We start from the raw sequence: 26,884 nt of genomic DNA, 5'->3' as shown, positions 1-26,884 counted from the left end.
TATTTGGACACTTTATTTGTCAAACATTTTTAAAGTGCCCCTATTATGCTATTTTAAAGCTACCTAATTTATTTTTGGAGGTCTCCTACAATAGGTTTACATGCATCAAAAACACTTTAATTTTCTCATAATATACATTCAGTCTCTTAATATACATTCCGTCTCTAAACCCTGCATTTCCAAGAGCCTGCTCTGCTCTGATTGGTCAGATGACCCAGGCTGTTGTGATTGGTCTACTCTGCTCTGATTGGTCAGATGTCGCAGGCTGTTGTGATTGGTCTACTCTGCTCTGATTGGTCAGATGTCCCAGGCTGTTGTGATTGGTCTACTCTGCTCTGATTGGTCAGACGGCCCAGTCTGTTGTGATTGGACACTTACAGCACATGTCAGAAACTAAACGCCTGTTACCATATCTGAATTTTAGATCTGGAGGCTTCCTCAGCGCTTGATACACAGTGATACAAACAGTAAAGTCAGAGTCCTAATCCTCTGGAAGTGCATGCAAAGAAAAATGCGTCTTCTCGACATATCGACAACACGAAAAAAGTCTCAGCTATAACTACAGTGTTTGAGGGCGGGGGAAAGTAGACGCTGTTCGTAGGCGGCCATTGAAGACCAATGGCTGACATTAGGCAAGTTTATGACAAACCTACATAGGTTTGTGCAGTAACTAAGACGGCAATTACTGACAACTGGTTTCAGGCAGTTTAGAATCACTTCTTTCTTTTGGGAGACAATAACTCCATTTATCCATTTATGCACTTTGATCTTTAAAACTTGTCAGACCTTTTACAGTTACAAACTACATGAAAGGTAGTTGTGATTGGTCTATCACACAGATAGCAGCAACTCAATTCAAGCAGACAGCCGATGACCAGCACATAAAAACTTCATAACGGCAAAAGAAACTTGTGGTTTTCCACAGACTCCATAACTGAGATACCTTAAACAGCCTCAGAAAATGTAAACCCAGCACTTTTTTTGGACTACTTTTGATCTAATGCCCAACGGTGTTTGGAAACTGGATCTTTTACATTCACAAACAGCTACAAACTACATGAAAGGCAATATCCGAAAAAGCATAATGGGGCACTTTGAGTGTCAAAATACTTTTTAAGGCCGCTTTCTCTGAATGAAGCCCTGATAGCTGCAACTCAAATCCTACATCTTTTATGGCCCTATTCCAATATAATAGTATTGTTTCTGTTTTAAAGATTTTTGAATTCTTCACCTGTTTCCTGTACTTTTCTTAGCCAAAAAACCTCAGGCAAACAGGATATTAAGAAATCCCAGAGGTTCTCCGGAGAACAGCCCCTTCATCCGCTAATCAATTTAATTTGGAGATCGACCGACCAGTGGAGGAAAACGAGGCCACAGTGCCTCTCCAGGCCAGCAGGGGTGAACTTGAGCTGGGCTGACATGACACACCTGTGGATCCGCAACAGAGAAACGTAAACTACATCACATCCCAAAACAGACATGTTTTCGCTGAACTCATTACAATCAAGCATGGAGCACATAGAAAACAGCTAATACAGGTAGACAGCCGATGACCTGTGCATAAAACTTCATAACGGCAAAAGAAACAGCCAGCAATAACTGTTATCTATAACTGAGATACCTTAAACAGCTTCAGAAGATGTAAACCCAACACTTTTTTGGGACTTTTTTGATCTAATGCCCAATGATGTTTGGAAACTGGACCTCTCAGACCAAACAGTTTAATCAGAAAAGTGTTTTACTTCAAATCAAGCCAATATGTTCCTTCTCCCGCAACAACCCGCTAAACTAAATATAGAGTGTGGCATGTAGTGTTCGTGTCCCATAATTCAGTCTGGCCTGCTCTTGCAGACAAACACAGAAATGTTATTTTCACACGTTCCTTATCTCCCATCCACATTGCAGGATTAAGCACTAAAATAACAAGCGTAGGTCAGGTGGCTTCGCTCAGTAAACTGCTCGTATGTTAAGAAAGATGTTACACTCCTGTCAGTCCGTCTCCCATCTTGTTTTACCAGGTGGAGCCGCCACAGTCACTCATGTTTTGATATAAACCAACTGGAGAGGACCGATACCAGTTTAGTCTGAGGAAATCAGCCAGAGCAAACAAATACATCTCGAGCCCCACTAACACTGCCACATCTGACAACCATTAACCATGTATCAATGGATGAGCGAGAGAGAGAGAGAGAGAGAGAGAGAGAGAGAGAGAGAGAGAGAGAGAGAGAGAGAGAGAGAGGGGAGTGAACCTCTAAATTGGCCGATCTAGTTTGGAATCTAGTAAATAAACAGAGATCCAGGAATCATCCTTCATTAGTGATGGAGGGCCCCTGGAATGTGAACGGAGAGATGCACACCTGCACTAAAGGGGCCGCTTTCCACTTACTCAACTACAGTACACTTCAGCTGACTGTCTGAAACACTTTAGAAACAAACCGTTGCATTTCATTATTTAGACCTTAGTCAGGGTAGATACTTTCAGTCGGAAAAATAGACTTTATAGACTAAATAGTTTTAAAAGTTGTGAAAAATACATTATCTATAGTGAGTGCCAAAGTAAAGACTGTAAGTCTATCCCTCACAGGCTCGTTTTCACTCGTATTAAATTCAATATGCCGCCTAACCTGACAACGGTCTATTGACTATTGAGTTATTAAACGATCTCATTATATGATTACTTCTGTTCAAAAGTAAGGCTGCCTTTATCTGATCCTAAATACAGTAAATACAGTAATATTGTGAAATATTATTACAATAAAATAATTTGTATACATTTTAAAATGTAATTTATTGATGGCAAAGCTGAATTTTCAGCATCGTTACTCCAGCAGTCTTCAGTGTCACATGATCTTTCAGAAATCATTCTAACACCATGTCTACACCAGATACGAGTGGCGCGACACGCCAAATCTAAATAGAACCCATTATAATCGGTGATGCTGTCTACACTGGATGCGACAAATTCCCGACATTAAACTGATGCCCTGTTCTATTTCTGATGTACTCCAAAGTGTTTGTGTTACTTCTGACACGAAGAACAAATGGATTTCCAACCGTCGCTTTGTAGCATCCAGTATTGACAGCCTCAAGCTGTTGTGCCACGACATGACAAGACTGTGGCGTCCCGTGTAGACATGGTGTAATATGCTGATTTGCTGCTTCAAAAACATTTCTTATTTTTATCAGTGTTAAAACAGTTGTGCTGCTTAATATTTGTGTGCAAATTGTGATTCTTTGATGAATATGCAGCCACTTTTGAGCAATTTAATGCATACTTGCTGAAATAATTTATTTCTTTAATAAGTAAAAATCTTACTGAAACCAAACTTTTAAATAGTAATGTACATTTTAAAGAAAAATCATTATTTTTGGATCATTTTTGTGATATCTGTATATAATGTTAACCCTATAAATGAAAATTTAATTAAATTTAGTTACAAGAGTGCTTTAAATGGTTACTAGGGCATTGCTAGGATGATCTGAATGGTTATGAACCAGCCCAAGTGAAAAGAGGTCTCCACCTCAGAAGTCTCTATGATATCCTGGTCTCCAGATATCCCTTTAATATCAGTCTATATGAATTTTCACCAAACAGAGTATTATGTGTTTGTTTGCAAATGAAAAGGAACAGCACACCTCTTCTCAACAAGCTGATGTATCACCGAAGACTGTAGCCCAAATGGTGCTTTATATATAATGTGCTAAAGTTTGTTCATCAGAAACAGAAAACTACCCCAGAACACCCATTGTGTAAAGACTGTCAAACTTTCACTGCCAAAGAATAAAATAACAATTGTGAGTCAACAACTACTACTTTTTGAATATACTTCCAGATGAGTGTGTCAGGATGCATTTACTGAAAACATGCCCTGGATTTTATTTCCTCTCAGTTCAGCACAGTTCTTTGGTGATGAGAAATTTGCTGCGTTAAGCGATTCCAGAGTGCCAGCGTGACTGAAGCTTGCTCGAAACACAAGGTCTCCTGGGAACGCTAAATTGTTACAAAGCAAGGAAAGGCTTTTGCGTTGATGGCTGAAAAGTGAAAGGCGCTCACATCGGTAACAAGGGCCTCCAGAGCGGGTGTTCTTCAACATGAACACAAAGCTGGAGAGAGCAGAAAAGAGTGAGACAGACATGAAGGCGAGAAAAGGTGGCTCTGCGCTTGTTTCAATTGGCACACCTGCTTTAAGAAACTTGGCTCGAACGGAGAGGTCTAAAAGTTAATTACACTCTCGGTATGGCCAAGAGAAATGTTGCTAACTGACGTAACCTGATAATAATTTCAATTTTGCTGACAGTTATAAACTCATCAAGTTGCAGCCTAGGGCTTGCGCAACGTGCACAATGAACGCCTGTGTATTCGAATTCAGTCACACGACTAATTCACTGCCCCTCTCGGCTGTCTAAATTAGCGTCTTAAATTATAGTACCAAATATTTCCTGGTTAATAAAAGGCGTTCACAATGGACATAGCTGTGCGTGCTTGCTTTAGTGTTGCAAAACATGCTAAAAACAGCATTAAAGTTAACACGCAACCACATTTAGCTGCAATTTTGTTTCCATGGCAGAAAGAAACATGAGGCACAAATACAAACAAGGGAAAGCGTGAAAGTCTGTTGTCTGGATACCAGTTACACTGACACAATGTAATTTGTCTAACTTTAACTTGCTGGTTTAATTTGTCTAACATTGTAACTTGTCAACCACTGGCAGCAATTGTGTATTATGTGATCTTACAGTATGTGTTTATTTAAATTTGCATGTAGGTTCAAAACCGTCAAAAAGCAGCACTCCATTAACAGTGATGTCAAAGCATAGTTCATCCCAAAATCAAAAGAAAGAAATAGATTTTTGAGGATCATTAAGATATTTTTAATTCTGGCATTAACTAAGCTTTAATTTTTGTTAAAAACAATTACATTTGTAATGTGCGTGTGTGTGTGTACAGCTGTCAGAATCCGTTTTTTGACTTGCGTAAAAAAAAGTCTGGACACCTTACAGTTATCATGAGTTATCAAATTATCATGAAAACAATCAGTCAATTAAATTTTTTTTTATGCAAGTTATGTCTTATTTTTTCTTATGATTTTGGTGTGAAATGTGATGTTTTTTATGAGGATTATCCAATAAAACGATGATATACTTCACCACCTTTGTCAAGCAACACAGTAGATAGAATATAACAGCTTTTTCTTTCTCTCCCTCTCTCTCTTTTTTTTTTTGTATTGCGTGGGTGTCCGACTCAGGAGAGTTCATGGGCCTCTCCGAAGAACAAAGGCCTTCAATCACACAACACAACAGCACCCACAGCATCCTGCTTTCTACTGCCACTAATTAATATTAATAATCTTCAGCAGCACACCTGAGAAACAATATAAGAAAAGAAGAACAGTTTGAGGCAGAAGGTTGTGATTGACCAATCAGAAACAAGTATTTCAGAACACCGTGTAATAATTATATTAATACTCACATATAGCTCCAGTCCTGGTACAGACATTAAAGTGTAATTTAATTAGAGACTCTGAGAGTCTCCTTCGTAACTGTGTGGGTGTTACACATGGGATTTTCTCAACTACAGCTTTTCAGATTGCATTGCATCATAACTGAGCTGCAGGACACAGCAGCATGGAACAACAACCAAAAAAAGCGTCAGCCAATCAGAAACAAGATATTGTCACAGCCAACTAAGCATCCTTCCAAAATCATTCGTGCAAACGGAAATCACCACAACCTTTTAAAACAGCCCAGAAACACGGCGGCATCTAATGGCAAAGCCCCAGATAAAGGGGTCCAGCTTAAGAGAGTCAGAAGTGAAAATAAGAAAAGAAACTCTGCGACCGTGTCAGTCAAACCCTCCCTCATTACACCAAACCCATCATGCTCCAGTGCTGACCCTAACACTGAATCTGTACACACATGCCATTAGTCACAGACAGACAGTGTGTGTGTGTGTGTGTGTAGATTTCTTTTGGAATGAGAGGAAAGCTGAAGGTCGCTCAGACGTTGAGGCAATCACCCTAATGAAAACAAACGAGGGAGAGTCTGCTCGCTTTCTCCATAATCAAACACACCAGCTGACAGAAAGAGAGCGAAAGATAAAGAGAGAGATCTAAAGGGTCAGTACCTAAGCATTGTTCTTTAATTTACTGTTTCCAGTTTAGGTCCACTCCAGGGGAGATTTAAAGGCACGTGGAAACAAAAGGGGCTGAGAGAATAACTCCAGCACAAACACAGAGGCTGGAGACTTTACAAGCTCAGATGAATTACGACCTCATCTTTAAATAAGACAGAATGATGCACAAACGCACATGAACCAGTGAAGCTTTGGGTTTGTAAAGACGTTTGGGTAATAAAGACCAGGGAATGATGTGGCACTGCATTGAAAAACAACATAAAATCTAAGTTTGAGTTTTGTGGGTTTTAGCCCGTTAGCTTTGATGCAAATCTATATGCACAAATACTCCTAAAACTTGACTACACTTATCTTTAGCACACACTCAAAATGTACACTCTTTATCTCCTGGGAAATGGAGCAAAAACATTGATGACTCATCCTGCACTACACAGATTTTTGTCCAATAGAAAGCTTTCCAGAATGAGATTAGTCATTCTACAAAGTCATAAAAACGTCATGGACTGAGATCAAAAATGAGACAACAGTCTCCTTTGAGATGGGCTAAATCTGCACAGAACCGATCCCCGGTAATCACCGCGAGATGCATGCCGGTTAGACGTGTCAGAGCGGTCTAACTTTCTCTGATGTCATTAAAAATACTCTTTTGTCGACAGCAAGGCGTCCGTACGGGATTGCACACTCTCCACCGACTGCACTGGACAAAATCACGCTTATCTAGATGCACAAATGCACACATTTTTGCACAAATTATCTGCACAAACTTGGATGCAAATAAGCGGTACGTGGATCCACAACAGCTTTGGCGCCTACGCTCTGTTGTTATGCATCGTCATCATTGGCAACAAATGAATGTTAAAAAATGTATTTGTCATTGAATCATTCATTCAAGAGAGCTGTCTCTCATTTCGTCACCCAGCACACCCTGTTAAAAAAAGAAAAACAGCTTGGTGGCTAGCTAAAACCAGCAAACCACTTTAGGCGGGACTAAGCGGTTATTTTCAGCAGGCACTAGACAGGAGCAGACAAGATTTGTCTCTTCATTAGAATGGTGGCTAATTAATGAGCAGTTGTAAATCAGTCTGAAACATGAAGGCAGCAGCTGGGGTTGCAGTTTCCCCCGACTGAGAGAGAGAACTGACTCATGAGTGTGAGATCATTGAGACATTAGCACTGATCAATAAGCAGAAGCCTACTATTGCATATAAACCATCCCAATGGAGGCAGTGCCTCAGGCAGGGTAGAGAGGCAGGAAACATTGGCTTTACATGGAGCCCACTCGCTCTCTCACACACACACACACACACACTCAGAATTCCTCTTGACTGAGCAGCAGGTGTGCGATAGGTTCTGACGCATCTCAATATATCTCAATAAAGGCATTATTTTGTTGTCAGACTATATGAAACTGTCATCTTGCATTATTGATTTAAGGTAAGTTGGTGTAAACGCCTGTGGAGCAAACCCAGGCTCAACGTAAAGGCCTTTTCAACAGTAGCTGCTGGGAAAATGAGGCATAAAAGAGTTTTAAATTCATCGGAAAACCTAACAAGACCAGAGAAGTGAGGATGCAGCATTTTATGTCTCTTTAAAAACCTTATAAAATAGCTTGACAAGCACAGATGATGACGTATTTCCTGTTGAAACAGGCCATTGGGATGAGACTATATGACCCTACTTTATGAAGGATAAAAAAATAAAGTATAAAATAAAAATGAATGAAATGAACTGAATGACGACATGCAGAACATTGAATAATTGGATTTAAAAATACAAATAAAAAAATAATAATTAAGAGTTAATAATTAATTACTCTAATGGCAGCGATTAGTATAAAGTCGGTATTAAACAATTTGTGATAGACTTTTCTTCCTTATGTTAATGTAAATCCGAGTGAACGGCTTCTCAAACAAAACAAAAAATGTAGGGCGGGAGTTGATTTTGTCCATCAGGTATTGATTGGATGTTTGTGGTTTGCTATTGGTCGATTTCATGTGAGTGACAGGTTGTCACTAAAATAGAAAATATCTTTCTTTTGATAGAATGCAGGTTCAGATATTCATTCAACAATATAATCTAGGGGCCATGAATTGTTTGTGAAAATAGTTAATAAATAGTTAATAAATAAATTATTCATAATAAATACGGCAATATTCCATGAAAAAACAATAAATGTCATTTTTGATTTGAAGGTGACATTAATAGCAAGAACATTTTATTGTAAAAAAAATATTTATTGTTAACTGAAAAAAATAAAAAATGAGTTGAATTCAAAGTAAATGTCTTCAATATATATTTTCTTCTGCCTACAGCACAATGACAATATAAAAACCAATTATTGGCCTTCATAATTTCATATTTTTTCATACTTTATTTTAATACTTATTTTCTTTTACATAATTATTCATATATATTCTTGCATAATTATTCTTGCAACCCCTCAGATACCTTCAGATACATTTTTCATGTAATCATTTAGCGACTTACAAATGAGGAGAAGAGTAGAAGCAGTTAAACTAACAATAGTACAACAACATGTAAGTGCTATGACCCTTCCCAGTTTAGTCTAACGTAGTACATATAATTATTATTATTTAAAAAAAAAATTCTTCAGCCATTTCTTGAAAATGGCTACGGACTCAGCAGCTCTGGTTGAGTTAGGCAGATCATTCCACCAGCAGGGAACAGAGTCAAGGTAAAGGTCAGAGAAAGAGATTCTTTCAGATATCGAGCATTAGTCATGGACTAACAGACACAAGTCCAGTTTCATAGGGTTTTCAAGAAAGATTTGAGTGCAAAAAACCCCCCAAAAACATATTTAAAGAATAATGCCTGTGCTATTTTGTCCCACTCGGGCCGTTCACAGGTCCTGTGAGTCAGCAGAAGCCGCTTTGTTGGGAGGAAAGACTCCACTCTAAGCTGAGATAGAGAAAGATATTTGATCTTGACTGTGTCAGACAGTAACAAGCAGCGGCTCCAGGATGCAGTAAACAGCTGGCAGGACTCCAGCGCAGTGCAGCGGGGGGTCTGACACTTATCTCCCTCCATCACTGCCTCCAACGGCCCCTCTAATGGACCCTTCAAACGCCCGCCACAGCATACGGATTTTATTTGTATTTGTGTGCGTCTCCTCGCTGTAGCCTGTGGTTTTGCTGGTTGTTGACACCAACTGCTTTAGTAGTGTGATTTCTTGAGTGCAGTCAGAAGAAGAAGGCTGGCTGCTAAACAGCCGAGCGACCCACAGATGCTACACAGCTAGCGCTGGGAGACGGCAGATACAACACTACAAAACCACACATAAACAGTCCTAACAAGTGGAATTTGATTTGTGAGACTCAATTATAGTTAACATGACATCAAAAATGGCCCTCCATAATAAACGTTCCCAGTAAATGATTCATTGCTACATGTTATTCCAATGGTAAAAAACAAACAAAAAAACAAAACCTTTGATCGATTTCCCCCAAAAAAGATCGCACGTAGAGACCACTTTCCCCAATCCAGTTAATTGCAAATGGGTAAAAAAAAACGATTCCGCCTTACATTTTTTCTCATTTAATATATTTTTTAAAAACTGCTTTAAACCAGCCTAAGATAGTTTAAAGGTCTCAACAAGTTTAAGATAGACTAAGCTAATTTAAGCTGGTCTCTCAGCCTGACCATCTGATAAGCACCCAAACCCGTTTAAAACCAGCCAGCAGACCAGTTAAGACCAACTAAGACCAGATAAGGCCAGCAAACCAGCTTAGGCTGGTTTAAGATGCACACAAACACCGCTTCAGCAGGTTTTAGCGTTCCTGTAACAGTGGCAGCATGCGCTAGCAACACCAAGGTCATGGGTTCAATTCCCAGGAAACGCATGATTTAATGAAATGCATGCTTTAAATAAAAAATGTAAAAGATGTTTTGGATAGAAATGAAGAACGAGGGCTCGTTGCCAGTCTAAATTCCTACACTGAAGGGCTACACCAAAAAAATCCCATTTTGACCAGAAAATGATTAAACCCCAGCGCTCTCCATTTAAAATACAAAGCTGTTAGTTGCTTGAAAAAAAACAAACGTCCTGAATGCCTTATTTTAACACGATCTCCGTTTTAGCATTCTGCTCTGCGAGTGTAATCAATTTTTCATGTTGATGTGGGAATATTTGTGTAGATGCAGCAAATATTTCCTATGCTATGGGAAACAAAAGGGCATGTGTGGATGCGAGCAAAACACCATTGTGAGACATCTTTGAAGGTTCTCCTTCAAAGCGACGCCTGCCTCCGCGGCCACGCCGAGGGGATTTGTGATATTAATTGAAGTTAATTTTCTGGGAAATCAGTTTGCCGGGCACGTTGGGAAGATTGATAGCCCCGGCACGTCCCAGCACTCGGGAAAATGACACTCGTCTTTTATAGCCACACATACTTTTATCATTCCAAATCAAATTATAAACAGGAGGCCAGGCGCGCAGGAACCTGACGGAGGGAGATCTCCATAAGATTAATTAGGCCGGCCAGGCTAAGACAAGGTGAGAAACAAGAAGAAGAATAATAAGAGGAAAAAATAAAAACAGCGAGATGGGGGTCGGCCTGATGAGAGCAAGGTTTCTTTGTTTAGTATGAAGTGGAATGGGAAGTCAATTGGACAATAGGTAATTAGCAGAGACTAGTCAAAGGCAAGGAGGCGGCCGGCCGCTCTCGCTTTCTCCCGGCCCGTAATGCAGAGGACCACGTTATGAACCCTGCATTTAATTAGAGCACTTTGATACCCACAGGAGAGCGCTGCCCCCGGGCATCCTAAACACTGACTGACGCCAGGCAGTTCCACCCGCTCCCTGCACTCCAATTAGAGACGCACCAAGCTGGGAGGAGCGCCTTCCCCTCTCCATGCAACCCTCCCTCGCGCCAAACAAACCCACGCCAAATTGGCATTTGGATTAAACGGCGTGCCGAGATGCCCCGAAGGGTGGTGGGCTGTCTCACCTGGGCTAATCTAGGTGTCATTATAATAAGGATTCGTTTTCGGTGGAGAGCAGAACCCAGGTCGGCCTCGCCGCTGCCACGACGGGTTTCCCAAACGGCGCCCCGGTAGCTCGGAAAAACAGACCGGGAGGGCAGAGGCGCGTGTGCAATATTAATGCCACTGTGACTGAATAAATGATAACAATACTGGGAGCTTTGCTGCGTTACAGTGGTGTATTTTTTTATGCATGGGGAAGAGTTTAGGATGCCTGACTTACACGCGCAAACATGTGGTGCATGAATTATGCAACTGCGACGCTTTCATCTCGGCATCTGCATGTTTAGTAAACAAACTGTTTCTCTTCTGGCAACAAGATGTAACTGTAAATAATAGATATTTAATTTGCCACCGCTTGCCAAAGGATAGAAAGCACTTGTTGTGTTTGCTAATTTGTTGTATTATTCAAACGATCTCCCCGGTCGCTTCTTATCTCAGCAGGGTGATAAACAGATATGCATAAAGGGCGAGAAAAAAAACAACGCAGTAGTGACACCCGAGCCTAAATATTTATTTAGCACAACAAGCTGGGAAAAAAAAATAACATTGTAAAATAACGTGTTCTGACATTTATCTCGATATGAAAGAGAATTCAGTGCCACGGGCCCAAATGAGATGAACACAAAGTAAATATCTGAATACACAAAGACGTGACAAGCCCATTGTGGACTCCAAACATGCTATTCTCCAGCGCTGTCAGAACGGATCATTCCACGATGCCTTAGAAGAGGAAAAAAGCTCTTCTGAAGCTGTCAGGAAAACAGGCCCGGATGGTTAAGCTAGCGGAGGACACTCGTCTGACAGCGCAGTGATTGAGCTCGTTGTTTATCTAGGCATCGGTTTGGAGTTGCGTGTAGTTCAATACGCACTGTTTGATCAAAGATTATCTTTATCGATAGAGGCTGTCAAACAAACACGTTCAGGTAATAGCGGGATAGTCGCTGACAGCCTAGAGCTTTATGCTGGTTGCTCAAAAATGCAATAAAGCCATTTTGCTAAAGGGCGCAAAAAAACAACAACAACACAGCTTTACAAAGGACTGAGGCCAAATCTAGCAAAAAGATCCACCTCCCCCCTCAAAGCCAAGCCGGTATCTGCTGGGTTTCCAAAGGGCATAAACCTTAAACCAATAAGCTCTCATTATAGCGCCAAAGACTGAAGGCTCTTTGCATTGTTTCTGTGTCATGTTATGTCAGAAGAGAGATATGCAGTAATGAATTGGGTATTTTCCTTGTAGCATGACTTGTTTGCTGTTACAACAACAGCTTGGCTAGATTCAAGTATGTGGCTGTTTGAAAAGCTTTGCACTAGTCTTCTGACAGGCCTTAAAGTCAACATGAATTCAAAAGTGAACCTATTTTACCTCCTTAACACACTTTACAAGTCTTATTGTGCATTTTTTTTCTCATCGAATATCCTGTTATATTTAGAAATCCATTTCATTACACAGGTAAAATTTCATAAATGCTTGAAGGATAATTCCAAGTTAAATTCACCTTGTGGTTCCTTCCTTTGTTCCTAGTCTTCTGATAGACTATAAAATGCCTCTCTTAAAGGAATATTCCAGATTCAATACTCGACAAGACTCAATTCGACTCGAAAAACGTGTACAGTAATGCACTTACAATTGGGCACAACACAGTGAATGGATATTTAAAATACTAACATTAGTATAGAAATATTGCATTAAAATTAATTTATAAAAGTTTCAAAAGTCAGACCTGTCTGTCCTCATTTTCCAAGATCTTAACTAACCTAGAGAACTGGTACCACCATGGGGATTGAGTCATCTGTCCATAACGATCACAGCAGATCTGCTGTTGGAAACAAAGTTCCATACATCCGTTATTACATTACTGACAGCACATTCATATATGGGCCCCCCTGGAGGCCGCAGAATGTGCGATTATTGTTATGATTTGCTTTGGTCACAGTCGGCTAGGTATAATCAAGGCCTGGGGTTTCAGAAAATCAACATTCTCGCTGCCATGCTATGCTACATCAAGTCAATTTGATGACAGGCTGAAACACGGCATGGTGTGTTAACTAGGCCTGTGATGGTCCGGAGTTGGGGCGAACATGGCAATCACAGAGGTGGTGAATAAGAAACATACATTTCTCCAGGTTATACATACATAAATGCAAAGAAGGTCAAATATGCATATGTACTCTCGTGTCTCATTTAGTTACACTTGTCAAGGCTCTTTCGCATTTTTCATAGAGTCAACTTCATATGGGAAAAGTATATATTTGAGATAAAAATCCACAAAGTATGCATGTAAGTTCAAGAAAGTTTGCATGCAAAATGACTTAAATTATATTAAATAGTAAATACGTAAAAAGTGCGTACTGATTGACATTTATAGTATGTGGCTGCACATCTTGAAAATCGTTCTCGATTTATCTTTTATTGTCCCTGTGAGTATTGAGTCAATTGACCCAAGTGTCCAATCAGCAGTAAATGTGCATTATTGCAAGAACGAGGCACCTCTTCATCATTCCAGCCTCGACCAAACATCTGACATCCCTTCAGCAGCTGCGAATCATTAACATTTGTTATAGATTCTGTATATCAACAAGGAAAACATTAAATAAAGAGTTCCATATGTTTAAAATGCCATTTCTGTGCTGGATGCTAAATGGCTTTGGGTAATTTAACATGATCTGTTCGAAGAAAAGAATCTCACCCCCCTCCAATCCTATTGGAGCGGGAGGATTAAAAAAATGTGGGATGGATAGAAAACACACCATGGAGTGTGCACACACACACACACACACTCACACACGCTTGCTCGCACACACACGCTTGCTTGCACACACGCACGCACTCACTCACTCACTGTAGTACAATACATTTACACTGGAATCACAACCATATTGCAACGTGTTAGATACAGCACTTGGCACCCTGCAGGCATTCAGAGGACCTGTTGCGTTCTGCCAGAGCTGCTGGCGACGGCCCAACGTTGCCTATTAACGGAAAATGCCAACATACGCAAAAAAACAAACAAGCCCCGTCCAGGCAGTGTGACTCTGCACTACATTAAGGCTTCAGTCTGTGACAGTTTGCCGCTAAACTGTTGTAAACACCTCTCACCAGAGCGCGAGGAGCTAACAGCAATCTGTGGCTAAATTAATGAGGGGCTTCCCCCAGCGCACATGGCACCGCGCCAGCACAGCAACAGGCGGCGGAACAGAAAAGGAAAATCTCCCATCATGCAAAGCGAAGCAGAGAAAACCCTAACCAGAGAGGACGGAGACACATCTGAGACTTCACAGGAGAGTACATTTCTAAACGTGTTCAAAGTGACAGATTGCATTGAGAAGTCCACACACACACACACACACACACACACACACACACACACTCAAGGCTTTTAGCTGAGCTCATTTACAAAATGTTCAACGGCCCCCGTACCGCCCACTTTCCTCACTTCAAAGTAACTTTATTAGAGAAAAGATTAGGCCGCACTTAACCCCTAATGAGCCATATGAGAAAGCCTTCTCGATACCACGTTTTATTTGATAGTTTCAATATGAGTCGGCATGAGGGGAGGTCTTGCTAAATGCAAAAGCCACTCTGGCTAAGCCTGGACCATAACCCTTCTCTCTCTCTCTCTCTCTCTCTCTCTCTCTCTCTCTCTCTCTGTTTCTGCATTGTAACTATGCACAGCTGTGGCCAACACCACCACTTCTCCGTCGTCTTTTCTTTGCCTACAATCTACCCCCCCCCTTCTTTTTTTGTCATCCATTTCTTTCCCCCCCTTCTTTTTTATTGCAAAATAGGGCAAGGTATCTTGCAAGGGGCCTCCTTGGGGAATTGTGTGATATTTAACTATGGCTACAGTGGCATTTACTAATTTTATATGTGCAGAATTTATGTCACATTCTTATTCAGGGATTTGCAGAGCGGGGAGCAAAGGTGGCCGCTCTCTGTCCGCTGTGTATACAGTGGTATTAAGTGAACTATTCGCAACACGTCCTGTGACATGTACATTGCTATTTTGTCCATAACCGCCACGTTCTCCCCCTTGCGTCACAATTAAATTCTAACCTTAGCATTTGGAGACACCGACCCGCGCAGAGGGCGATTTGTTGTCGGAGTGCCACCACTTCAGATATGGATTGTTCGGGCACGTAAATGTGTGGTACTTTTTTTTAGCACAGTCCAGAGAGAAAACGTTGCTGCGTTCTTGAAAACCGTGCTATAGATGAATCAAGGACTAGCTGAAAGACAGCAAACATTATTCTCGCCAACTCAGAACTTGAGTTATGAAAAAATGGGAAGAGTCCTGATAAAAAAGCCCTTGTGGGGGAAAAAAAGGGTTCAACGGATTGACCTAAGGGGCTTAGAATCAAATTGCTCCAGTATTGTACTCCCTCCTTTTTGCAGTTCTTCCGGTAAGCTCCTTATTGATACACATGTGCTGAGACCACCCATACCTGGGGCTCATCCCTCTGTCAGACTGCTGGTCGTCCGAGAGGCGGGGGAAAAGACACAGTTCTTCTCTATTCCAAAGCTAATGCCAAATCCCCCGGGTGAGATTCCGTCTCCTGACTCAATAAAATAATTAGCTTTTTGCTTGGGAAGGCTGTTAATCAAGCCCCGTTACATATGCGCGAAATGTATTTCCCCTTATCCCAAGCCTCGGCTACCGCCGCCACGTTTTATCTCTCAAAGTCACCGGTGCGCACTTCCACCATCGTCTTATTACAGCGAAAGAGATAGATCAAAAAGAGCTTTTTAATTTAGTGTTTAGTCTACATGAGGGGAGATTATTCATCTCGGACTGAAAAGTACCGCTCATATCAGCAGAACGGCCTCAAATCTGACGTGCGGGCGGCGCTGCAAGCCTTTTCATTCAAATAAATAGTAGCCATTGTTATATTCCAACACGTATAAGTGCTAGCCGTCACTACGAACATCTGCTGTGTGCTGATCCCTTTCTTAAACATTGTCATAACAATTACAAGCATTTAAGCAAACAAAAGTCGTGGTGAGAGAGCTGGGAAACAATGAGAAATGCAAGTCAAGGCATTTCGAGAATGAAAAAACAGCCGTACCACAGTGAGATGCCGATGTACGCGCTAACAAAAAGTCTGCGTGGAGCGACTGTCTGACAACAAGGCGCCGCGTCCCTTCATCTGATGACTGTTTGCAGCAGGCGGAGGCTCTAAAATATGGAGCGTTAATGCAGGTCCTGACACATCTGCATGTTTCTGTCTTACCCCCTCTAGAACAAATAGAAACCGAGTCAAGAGGTTAAACTAAGCATGTAATTAATGACTTCACAGTGATACATTCTTTCCCGCTCTCCTTCTTCCTCTAATTAATGTGACATTTTCTGACTGTTTTTGGCCAGCGTGCTGTCTTGCTTTCTCTTGGGCGAATCAGTGATGTAATTAACAGCATTCGAGGGACTTTAGGTTGTTTCTATATGTCATGTGGAACCATAACTGTTGAAGCTAATGCAAACCTACAACTAATACTGAGTCACAAAGGACAGGCAGCTACTCGGAAAACACTTAATGCCTGGTTCAGATTACACGATTTTAGCCCGATTTTGGCACGATCCGTTTGACGTAGGGTGTCGTGGGGATTCGCAAACGACAACGGGCGTCGGGACGCAAGATTCGATCGTTTCATCTCATATAGTGTGTCATAGTGGACGACAACCAACGTCGCGTCTGCGATGCCTCACGACATCACGACAGAAAGACTAGCATGTTTAATTTTTTTAACGGTCCTCCACGACGACGGCGCGCGAGTGAGTGAGTGAGGGAGAGTGAGTGAGAGTGTGTGACTGTGTGTGTGCGCGAGAGTGAGTGTGTGAGTGAGAGAGCATGTGTGTGTGTGTGTGTGTGTGTGTGTGAGAGAGAGAGAGAGAGAGAGAGAATGCGAGTGAGTGAGTGAGTGTGTGTGTGTGTGTGTGTGTGAGAGAGAGAGAGAGAAAGTGAGTGCGTGCGTGTGTGAGTGCGTGTAGGCTATGTGAGTGAGCGTGTGTATGTGCGAGTGAATGAGTAAGTGAGACGGCTCGCGATGACTGGTCAGAAAACAACGTGTAGTCTGACATGTTTCTTGTCCACGACGTGACAAGATTTTTAGGAGTCAAAATCGTGTAATCTGACACAGTGACTATCGTAACAGACAAAAAAATCGTGTAATCTGAACCAGGCATAAGAAACCCAAAATCATGTTGTTGCAAACCCGCATTACTTTCTATCTACATTGGAATTCAAAAGGAAATGTTTAGCATAACATTGATGCTGCTTTTTTCCATCTAATAGGCATTCAATTTCCAAAAATGCACAATAAAGTAGTCCATAAACATTGTATCCAATGTTCTGCATCTGAAGCCTATGTGAAGAAGAGGCTGTAATTTAACTTACTCTCTAAAAAACTAATTGACACTTATGCATATTAAACAAACATTGCACAATGCATCGTCATGCGTCATATATGGCTATACACTATATTTTCAGTAAATATTTACTTAATATAAGTCTGTCCCACACATCATATGGCTTTAGACCTTTTGACTTAAAATTATTTAAAATAAGACAAATAAATTTGATACAAGTCTGTGGGTATTTTAATATCAAGTAAATAATGAGCAACTGGAAAGGTCATGGGTCCTTAAAAAATATTGTTTACAAATGGGGCCTTGGAGTCAAAAAGGTTGGAAACCATTGCTTTAGATGACCTGAACAAATCATTCATTTCTTATGGTGGTTTTTGGTCATTTTTAAAGCAGCCCCTGGTCACAATATGTTTTCATTACATGGAAAAGAGCAGCATAAACTTGCTGCTAAACTTCTCATTTTGAGTTCCACAGATGAAACAATGTAAAATGTGTTTTGAACAGCATGAGATTGATTCAATTATGACAATTGTCATTCTTGAGTGAACTAATCCTGTAAATGAGGATTTTGGGTACTTTGTTAATGCTAAACACATGAAACCACATGATATCCACAATGCCACATTATTTGTCATGTGGCGACACAATCCAGAGCTTCCTAAGCACCTTTTGGGATACCGCAACCTTATCTAGTGGTACAACCTAACCTTATCTCAATGTTATTTTTTTCTGACAATACAAGGACAAAACAATGGAAAATAAATGACAAAATTATATTTTGTCAGACTACGCCCAGTAGAGGTGAATAATACTCTGTGGTTGACTACAAAAAGTAAAAAAAATGTCTCATAAATGTAGTTATCTGATGAAGGATACAGCCTCCAGTTCTTCAGGGTAACATAAAAAAAGCCCCATCTCGGATCTCCTTTCATCCTGCCTGACCTATTGCGTGCCGCATTCCTAATACATAAGCCCATCTCTGGACAATGTAGGGGAATCCAGCATTAACCAACAAAGCAATCAATAAAACATGCAGGACCAGGTGTTCAAAGCCATGGTAAACGCAGCTGACGCGCAGGAGAGGCCTACAGACGTGCGTGTTTTGGCAGATGTGCAGAGAGGTAATGAGACACACACACAACACAGGCCACAGTAGGTGGAGCGAGACTTCGGTTTGCCGACCCTACCGCTCACGGAGAACAGAGGGAAGATCCAAAAGTGCACTGGAGAAGTAATCACCTATCTACATGTTAACTTCCTGAAAAATGGGGTGGGACAGTCGCTAAATCAAGACTCATTTTAGGTTTCGTGTAAAATCTAAATCCAATTCAATGAAAAACTGAAGTGACTGACCATGGGGGAACTGCAAAAACAGCGGAAAACCTCCCAAATCGAATCCAAAATCAAATCTGACGCCAGATACACCCGCGAGTACCAGCAGATGCATTTTTTATAGCCCTGTGTGTGAAGATCTGCTTTTTTTTGGTTATTCGTGAAGTCTTTTTCACAGGTTAAAAACAGCTTTAATTGGGTCCAGAGGATACAACATATCACTCTCTTCAAAGCAAAATTGAAATTAAGTTAAGACAGCCGTAGTTCGACACAATCACCTCGTTGAAAATGACTGAAGTTGCACTGTTGTCAACAGAGGGGCAACACTTCATAAGTTTGGAAATAAAATCAAAGCAATTGAATCAAAGGTTTACCATAACAACAGGAGGTGGCGGCAGCTGTAATATTGTCATCCTCCTGTCAGTCGATGGGTTAATTGGGATGCGCGGTGATTCCTCCGTTGAGCAAACACGCGTTTTGAAGGTGACTAGGAGAAGTGCATGGCCCCCTGATTGCCCCCCGCTCGTCATTTATCATAATTACTCCGAGCTGAAATTAGAACCGGCCCCTGTTCAAATTTTCCATCATGTCTGTTTTCCTTGGACACGTGCACGTCATCATCACTGAACAAATCAGCTGTCAATCATCTCAAAGATCGCTGTCCTCAATCTATAAAACCCCTGAGGTGCGAGAGAGGGTGAGAGAATGAGAAATAGAGTTGCTTATGATCAGGATTAAAATAAATAAATAAATCCATAAACAGAAAATAGTGTTCTCATACATTTTTGATGACATTCGTATTGATTGCAGGTGTTTGAAGCTAAACAAGTGTATCCCAGACCCATAGTAGGGTGCGCAGACGCACATAATTAAATGTGAAATGTATGGAGTGTACCGAGTTAAAGTATTGTTGAAAAAGTCATTTGAAGACAATATAAAATTTTGCTTCAGTAATCTGACATTTCCAAGTGAAACATGATATTCAGTGACAAAAATTCAAGGTGATACCGGTGTATATCCATTAAAAATTCGATCATGAAAAGGGGTTCACAGGTGATTTATATGGGGGCAAAGAACATTTTTGATGAAGACAAAACATTTTTTCAGTGGAATAAGACCAGTAATGTTAAAAATGATAAGTTTTGTATTTGAACTGTTCTTCTTTACCCAGAGGAAAATGCTATTGTTTAGAGGTTACACTTTCATAGACATCTTCATTCAAATGTCAACTTCAGATGTTTCCAGATGTTTCAACTTTCAACTTTAAAGCATAAAACTATAAATTGGCTTTGAACAAATCTGATGGAAAATATTCATATTGAAATCACTGACCTTTGGTTGCAGACTTTAGAAATATGAGCACAGTCTCTTCTAAAACTCTGAAAGAGTCAGCTGTAAGGGAGACTTCATCAGGAGAAACATCTGAGAAGCAGGAGATTCAAGCAAAACTGTCCATTTCAGTCCCATCCGATGTCATTTCTGTCTAAGGAAAAACAACTGAGATTATTAAAAGATTTTTAAAAATATCTAAACAAAAACAGAATACACAAACAAAAACATACATACATAATAACCTGACAGAAAGATCAGGACCCAGGCACAATTTTATTACTGTTCATTACCCCTCTTATTGCACAGCTACTTAACCCTCTGGGGACCAAGCTGTTTTTGGGGTCCTTGAGATGTTCTGACATGCCTTGACATTTGTGCTTTTTTCAGTTATTTATAAACATGTTAATGGCAAAGGTGTAAATTCACTCTATATAGCACAAACAGGGCTACCATAATATGCGAGCAACGTGTATGTAGATGTTTGTATTTTTAAGAGAATAATGTTTATGCATGGTTATTGGAAAAAATTAAAATGAAAGTTGCTGAATTAAGACCACAAAACACATATTAAATATGTGTCCACAAGACTTTTGACTAATGGATGTTGTCCCTTTGAGTTCTAGCTTCAAAATGATGTAAAAATAGTCTTGCTTTATCGTTCACAAAAAAAAATACATTGATTTAAATGGTGTAAAACAGGTTTTGCTTGGAAAGCCAATATGCGAGGGGGAGGAGTAGTTTACACCTTAGATTATGAATGTCCCACCCACTCTGCATAATGAGCCATTCACTCAGGTGTGAAACTGACTGAGCCACAATGCAAGGACAAAAGATGTATTTAGAAGAAGACTTATATTGACCATTTAAGATTTCGCTTACATCTCTCTTGTAAATATGTTTTGCTATTTTATTAAAAATGTTACAATTACAACAATAATTACAATTTCAACAATATTTCAAGTGTACTCTTTCTTTGTAAAAAAAAAAAAAAAAAAGATTATAGGCCTACATTTTATCATATGTATTCATTAGTTTGAATATAGCCAACATTGGAACATCTAACATCTTAGTCTATGAATTTATTTTTGACAAAAATAGTATTTTTTTTGCAGTTTAATACGTTGCTTATACAAAAACATTTTATTTCAACATATTCCAGTCGATTTTTACTCATCTCAGTAGGCTATAGCAAAGCAGTTTATTCTTTCACACACAGACGCGCGATTCATATTTAGGCTAAACAGTCTTTACAAATATGTCCCCTTCATTCATCTCACAGAAAGGCGAGTCATATTATAGAAATGCGATTCATCTTTTTGCGGTTTACATAGGCCTACACTAACGTTATTCCATAACGTTATTCCACACGTGAGAAAAGAAAACAGCCTACCTCACTCCTCAGCGGAATCTGCTCCTCATTTCAGGAGATATTGCTCCTCATCAGCACTGTTCTGAGGAATCTTTTCTCCATAAGGTAGGCTATAATGTCTCACTCGCGAGGAGTCGCGACGCGCTTTGTTTACAGCTGATGTGGGCGTTTCACAGCTCTGAAATAGTTCTCAGAATTTGCGTTTGAATAGCACGCGCTCTCCGGGGAGTGGTCACATTACTGTGAATTAGCTCGTAATGAGCTCGACAGGAGTCGCTCTCTTTTTATACAGATTACAGAAGCTGAGAATATTTGTTTTTTATATAAATGACTTCATTTAAAAGATGCGATCTCAAGCTTTATGCCCGTGGGTCTGTTTGCCTGTTTGACTGAATTTTCGCGGAGTTATAGATCATTTTCGAACGCGTTTCAAATGGGAGTTTACTGACAGAGAGAAGGCAGAAATCGCATCATGTTAATTTTTCTTTATTTGTCAAAAAGCAAAACACTTTATTTTTATTGTGAGTATACAGAAAAAAAATAGAAACTGAACAGGATCGATTGATGTATTACACGAAAATGAAAGATCAAAATTAACAGAGCATTTAGTGTTTATTTTCATTGCTAAAAAAAAAAAACGAGCAAAACGCACGGGCGCGTTTGTGGTCCCCAGAGGGTTAAATAACAAAAATAAAACAGATAGGCTGCAGGTAATTATATACATGCTGATTTTCATACCAATAACACGATTGTGAGTGTAACAACAGTTCAATAAACAAGCACTTAATATTGAGCAACTTATGTTTTAGACAAGACATTACTTAAAACAGATCGATTGTTGTTCGTCTCTGAGCAACACTGAACAAATCGATTGAGTGAACGATTCAATGACTAACATTTGATTGTTCCTGAATTATTAATTTTTTGAACTAATCTGTTAAGTGAATGAACTTACTCATACAAGTTGTGTCCCAATTGAAAGGCTGCATCCTTCGAAGGCCGAACGCATCACAGCAGTGTGACAAAGGCTGTCCCAATTTGAAGGCTCCTTCGAATGTGGCCCACAAATCCTTTTCCAGGGTCACAAAGGATAGAACGTGGATCCTTCGTAGCCTAGCCTATTCCAAGATTCTTTGGAGAAATTGGAGAGAAAATAGCAGATTACACTTTTATATGCAAGTATTAGGTTTCAACTTACTCAAATATCCAACGATACAAAAGTTAACAACAACAACAACAAAAACTTTAAAGTGGTTCAAATGTTGACACGTGATTGAATAGATAGTTCATAATTTTTATTGTGTACAAAAATGGACCACGTTGAACTTATGTAGACAGGTTGTGAACCCTGTTTTATTTTCAGATCATTTACTATAACTTTCAAAAAAGTCCAGTACAAAAGTTACTGGCACTCTGTCATAGTTGCAGCCTCTGAATCGGGATGCAGCTATAGACAACCACTTGTTTCATTCCTGAATAAATCAGTGTTTTTGTGAATGATTTAATGACTTACACATAAAGAAAGTCACTTTTCGCCACCTACCAGTGTACTGATGTATCCAACAGAAAGAATGACTGTCCAGGACCGTGTAAAATTACAGAAATAGACCTGTGTAATAACAAAATATCATTGTGGAAATGATTTTAAAGGGGTGGTAAAATGCCCTTTTCACAAAATGTAAAATAAGTCTTTGATGTCCCCAGAGTGTGTATGTGAAGTTTTAGCTCAAAGTACCCCAAAGATATTTTTATATAGCATGTTAAAATTGTCACTTTTTTAGGGTGAGCAAAAACGCACTGTTTTGTGTATGTTCCTTTAAATGCAAATGAGCTGCTGCTCCCGGCACAGGGGGCGGAGCTTCAACATCTTGCACTCACACAAACATGCACTGAAAATTTCAAAAACCTTTAGCCTTTTATGTTCAAACCGGATTCAGACAATGATGGAGTAACTTTGCAGATGTTGTCAAGAAGAAGTGACAACATGTAGAATGCAATAGGATGTTTCTGAATGGTTAGTTGATGAATTTATGTAGCTTGTGTAATTATCTTCTGGTCATTGATTAGCATATTCTGTCTTGATAATCTAAAAATCATGTTCAGGGGGTGGGGTTTATGTAAATTTTAGGGTTCTTGTAGTCCTTAAAAAGCAATTTCTTTAAAAGCAAATCTCCCTTTGCTTTGAACTTTAAGCATTGTAACTTTGCAGATGTTGTTTATGCTCAAACAGCAACATTACACACTAACTAAAGTTAGAAAAGTGAAATCATAATCAACCATCCCTTTAAGTACACTAAGATTAGGCTACAATGTTTGGTAAGTATTCATGTTTTTTTTTTTTGCCAAGTTAATTCTAGAACTAATTACAAGAACTAATGTTCATGTAGGTATGGCAGAAAATAAAATCTGACAATCTAAACTCTGAGAAACTGATATGCAGTTAGTAGATATGAACAGTATGATGGTATTTCAAGAACTCAAGGGCTCTAGTGTGACAAATAGCGCTTTTTACATTTAATAGCTATCAAATTTCTTCACACATACCAACATGGCTTGGCACAAAGAGAATCATGCTTTAATTTATTTTCTTTTTTCTTTTTTTTTTGTGCTTGAGATGCTCAAAATTCATATTTAATATCATATCTGGAAGAGGCCACATATGTAACGCATGAAATTCCAATTTGTTGCTCAATGAAAAATTGAACGGTTATGAAAAACTCATCAAGCGTCTTGTTTACATGGCTCTGACTTTTGACCCACGTGTAGTGGCATTGGCCATGTGTGTATGTTTGTTCTCAGCCATTCTAATGTTTTATACTACAGATTCCTCTGTCCGGGTCTGTTTGTGGTGCTGTGTTCAAACATTACTGTGAGACACCACAAGAAGCTATTACACACGCCTCTGCAGCCTGAGACCTCGCTTTATTTACCAGAAAATGTAAGAGGGTCACATCATGACACACACACACAGACAAATACACTTCCTGTAGAGGTCAGTATAGTAACGCCACAGATTAGAAATGCTCTTTAACAACACTGTACACACACACACACACTCTACCTATCTATCTACCCATCAATCTATCTAGCTATCTTTTTTCAAAAGTATAGGTATATCAATGCCACAGATTAGAAATGCTCTTTAACAACACTATATATATATACACACACACACACACACACACACACCCAACAACAACAACACCCACACCCCCATCTACCTCTTTGTTTTTTCAAAAGTTTCAAGACTTTGTTGAGCCAACATTAAAAGTTTGTCTGGGCTAGCTTTTTTTTTTTAAAGTTAAAAATACATTAATTTCTTTAAATTTCCAGTGATTTTAATTCTGCTTCCTTGCATTCATTTTCCCCTCAATTCTGCATCCTGTTTGATTCCTCTATTAAAATTGTGTTAATTAATTGGAAACCAAAAGGAACTGTTTAAGGACACTTAAGCCACATTTTAAAATGCATGAATGTCACTTCATTAAATAAGAAAGTCTGCCTATTTAGGTTCTAAATGACAAAGCAATAAACAAACACAAGTTGTGTTTTCATGTTTTATAGGGACTTTGCATAGAAATAATGATTTTTATACTGTACAAACTGTATATTCTCTCCCCTTACACTAACTGCACTAACCCTACTCCTAAACTATCCATCACAGAAAACTTTCAGCATTTAAAAAAACATCACTTAGTATGGTTTTCCTCATGAAAAAAAAAAAAAAAAAAAAAAAAAAAAGGATGTTTCTTTTTTAAATTAAGACAAAACATATTTACATAATTTGGACACTATTAGGTTTTCAAACTGTGTGAACATGAGGGGAATCAACATCACATGAATTCAAATTATGGTGGGACTAGATGGTTATTTCATAGTATATATGAAATTTTTTTTACTCCAAAAGAGAGTATTTCAATTAGACAACATCACTGTACTACAGTACCACCACAGCAAAGTTTTTAAAGGTGCACTTGAGAAAGAAACACTAAACAATTTCAACAACACCTACTTTAACAAAGCAGAAGCTAAAACTGTAAGAGACATCTGTAAATAGCACAGCAATACCTCAAAAGCAATCATACAGGCGTAATGTAAAAAGCTGATAGAAAATGCTCCTGCTAAAGGGGAATTGTGTGATTTCTTTTGTTAATTAATTCCATACCTGTCATTGCTCTCAACTCCACAATCTTGACACGTTCTGCGTACATGTGTATGCCACATATTTCAGGGGTGGGGAACGTGGCAAGTATGTGCGCTTCATACAACAGTAAGAGTATCTCTCTCTTCCTCGCTCGCTTTCGGATTTTAATTGCAAGGTGCAAAGTGAAATGGCTTCACTCCCCGACAGTGTAAAGGAAGCAGGGTGTCAAGTGCGAGTTGTGGCGTGCGTGTGTGTGTGTGTTAGGGGGTGGAGTGACAGACAGAGTAGCGGGTGAGCAGGTCCCCAAGGTGCACTCCAAGGAGCAATAGATAAAGATTCCCTTGGGAAATTTTTCTCATTAGTTCTCAGACACACTTCGGTAATTCTGTAGTGTCAGGTTACCATTTGTCATGAGATCTTAAAAAAAAAAAAAAAAAAAAAAAGGGGAAAAAGAAAATGTCACTCTTCATGCTTTGGTTCTTTTATTTGGATATGTCACCTCAGTAGAAAAATTATAAGCCCTGCTTGCTTTCAAACAAAGGTTCGATGCACAGTTTACCCTGATGCCGAACGCAGTGTGCAACATTTATTGGGCTACCGCTGTGATAATCCAGTCTTTAATGAATAAATATGAGCTGTTCTCCATGTGGTAAATTGTTAATTGTCTTGTTTATTGTTCTGGGGTGGCGTTAGCCTATTGGTTAAAGATGTACGCCGCTAACATGGATTACGAGTTCAGCCTGAAGTACTGTAGAAAGGAGAGTTACTGAGATCATACTCTTTGCTGTATCACCGTTGTGCCCCCGAGCAGGGCACTTAACCTCAGGCCGACCCGCTGGGACGGTCCATGCAATTAGTGCACTGTAAGTCACTTTAAATATAAAGATTCTGCTAAATGGCGACCAGCTAACTACATCTGCTCGAAGCACAATTTTCCCCTTCATAAATGTGTAGGGCTTCATTTAAGGTCATTGCATAACTTTGGTGTGAATTATGTTAAAAAAAAAAAAAAGTTATAAATTGGATTGGTCCTACTTTAAAATCTGGACTGGATGAGTCATGCCTGAAGACAGTAATAAAGACCGTACGTATACGCAGAACTGCACATCAAAAGAATTCTACATTAATATGCTAAATTTCAATGTGGCTTGGCAATCGTAAACATAAAATAGTTTGACTAAGTAAGTATATTATGTACACAGATAGTT

General features: G+C 39.6%; 1 protein-coding gene across 1 annotated transcript in view; it reads right to left on the bottom strand.

Moving 5' to 3' along the window:
* Positions 1-26,884, bottom strand: part of LOC311080918 (uncharacterized protein) — a 143,217-nt gene that overhangs the window by 11,001 nt on the left and 105,332 nt on the right. Inside the window, exons 15-17 of the mRNA XM_084111153.1 lie at positions 22,488-22,663; positions 20,164-20,314; positions 19,206-19,511 (exon numbers count right to left, since the gene is read on the bottom strand). The gene's annotated coding sequence lies outside the window, so the exon portion shown is untranslated. The remainder of the gene's footprint in view (positions 1-19,205; positions 19,512-20,163; positions 20,315-22,487; positions 22,664-26,884) is intronic.

Source organism: Abramis brama (assembly GCF_963993115.1).
Source record: "Abramis brama genome assembly, chromosome: 4".
In the NCBI taxonomy this organism is placed as follows: Eukaryota; Metazoa; Chordata; class Actinopteri; order Cypriniformes; family Leuciscidae; genus Abramis; species Abramis brama.
Note: the sequence above shows the minus strand (reverse complement) of the source record. Positions and strands in the feature narration are given on the sequence as shown.